Source organism: Octodon degus, unplaced genomic scaffold (genome assembly GCF_000260255.1).
Source record: "Octodon degus isolate 3935 unplaced genomic scaffold, OctDeg1.0 scaffold00145, whole genome shotgun sequence".
NCBI classification, from domain to species: Eukaryota; Metazoa; Chordata; class Mammalia; order Rodentia; family Octodontidae; genus Octodon; species Octodon degus.
The window spans coordinates 220,461-222,892 of NW_004524721.1; the positions used below are offsets into that span (position 1 = coordinate 220,461).

The 2,432-nt window shown below is 36.9% G+C and overlaps 1 pseudogene; it reads right to left on the reverse strand.

Annotated features, from left to right (window-relative positions):
• Positions 1 to 633: 633 nt before the first annotated feature.
• LOC101589606 overlaps positions 634 to 2,432 on the reverse strand; it is a 4,891-nt pseudogene continuing 3,092 nt past the window's right edge.

Below are 2,432 nucleotides of genomic sequence, written 5' to 3' on the forward strand. Positions count from 1 at the left end.
TGGGAGAATGAAAACTATAGATAGATAGATAGATAGATAGATAGATAGATAGATAGATAGTTTTTTTCATCAGATATATTTTTTAATGGGAAAAATAGTATATTCCAGATCCAACAGGCAGATTCAATCTAATCCAAAGACATATGGAGATCTCAAACATAAAGTAAAAGAGAATTTCGGTATTCTGACGAAATCCTGGAAGACAGCATATGGAAAGTAACAATTAGTAGGTGTCAATGCTTACCTGTAGCAACCTAAGGAAAAATATTTCTTCTAGGTAAGATGACAATTTATACTTTCAAGATATGTCTCCATCTGCCTTACCAGGTGTTTGCTTACTAGTGTGAACTGACTAGAATGGATTGATTCAACTAGGATAACTAGTACACCATGTTCAAACTGCTGTTGGATCTTAACTTTGTAAGCTGTGATCTGATGTATAAATAAAACCTAATTTTCAGTAGATTTGTTTCCAGATTACTACTTCCCTGATTGTATTGAGTCAATACTTTTATCACTAACTGTGGACACTTTTCTAAATTGTTTAATTGCTTTAATGTGTACATGATACTCATTCTCAATATTTATACAGTGTATGACATACCAAAATACTGTAGCAGTTTGCCTTAAGTGTTAAGAAAATCCATATTGAAGGCTGAGTGATACATAATCTCTGCTGAAGTAGTAGGCATCATCCTCTTTGGTCTTTTCATCCAGGATAATAAGAGATCTTATAGATGGTTTACCTGCAATATTAGAGTCCTCTGACAGTGCTTCCTCTTCTATCCCTTCTACATGGGTCATATCTGAGATCTTTTCCTTCTGTCATCCTCTCTTTTCTCTTGTTTCCTCTCTCTCATTTTGTTTTGGCAATTCCTGTATGTCTTTCTCCTCCATTATTCCATCTGTCAAACCCAAAGACCAGAAAAGTATGATATTGGCTGAACAAGGGCCCTGTATGCTGTGTGTGCTGTTCTTTTCCAGTTCCTCCAGATTAAAAGTCCCCTTTCATATCTGTCACAATACTTTCATTAAAATGTGGATAGATTCTAGGATGCAGGGGGCTGGCAATAGTAACCTAATGAAGCACCTGTCCACTCGGACACAGCAGCTTGGCAGGACATTCAACATTTGGGCGTCACCTTTTTGGTGCAGACCTTTTCTTTGAGCTGGATTAGTAAAAATTTCCAGAGAATTCTTATAGTCTGGGACATTGTATTTTAGAACTACCTGTCTAGCACCAGCTTGGGACAGGATGGCACTGGCAGCCTCCAGTGGCTTTACTACCTCAGTACTTGCTGGACTCCACAGAGCAAGGGCCATGGAGGAGTTAAGTGATGACACAATGAAACTTGGCCTATCTATGATTGTGATCTGTTTGTCCAAGGAAACAGCCTGCATACTCCTTATAAGTCCTATGGATATACCAATATTACACACTTGTTCATGTTTTAAGCTATTAATAATGCTACTTTTCACCACATTTGGGAAACCAATTACTGCCACCTGGATAGGCTTACCATAAGTCTCATGAAAACCTCCAAGATGTTTACAAAGACCCTCTTTGCCAAAACAGACACTACTTTTCAGTGAAACAGCTTTCTTCTTTACCTACACCTTGCTTATTCTCCCTTTGTCCTTCAGATTTGTTGAGGCTTTGAACACAGCTTTTGGCAATTATTTTGTCAAATAATTTAGCCAATCCTCCAAATGCCCCTTTGGTATTAGATGTGGTTCATTTAATATCAGTACCAGCTTTTTATGTCCACTCTTGACAGTCACTTCTTGTACCTAAGGACATCTGCAACCAAGAGAATCTCTGGCATCTAATACAACTAGTAAAACAACTGAGGGCTCAATCACCTTTTTAAGTTTCTGACACTGTATTGCCTTTGGATTCTGTTTGGTCAGCTTGGCTCTCTTAGTTTTGCTTTGTCCAAGTTCCTCCACAGATTCAATGTTAGAAGTCTCATGAGCAGTGTCAGTTTCAAGTTTTGTTTTCTAGTCTTGTTCCTTCTGCCTATCAAGTTGTTGTTGTTTTAGTTCTTCAAGCTGCTGTTTTCTTACCTTAGCTTCCCGAAGAAGAGCCTCATTAAAAGGAGCATTATGAGGAATTCCTAGACTTCTTGAGACCCCATTTGTTAGATTCCTTCCTCAATTTCCTTTTTTAAATTTTATTTATCTATTCTTGTATTAATTTTATTGAGAAATAGCAATGAGACAGTTTCAAAACAAGTTAGTAGGACATTTATGATAATTAATACATTGCATATTGTTCTCTTCATAGTAGTTATTCAAAGTACAAAATACAGACATGATATCTTGTTTAAACACTATTAGAACAAATCTTTTTCTTTCTTTCTTTCTTTTTTTTTCTGTCATACTGGGGATTGAACTCAGGACACTGCACTTGCCAGGCAAGCACTTATTCT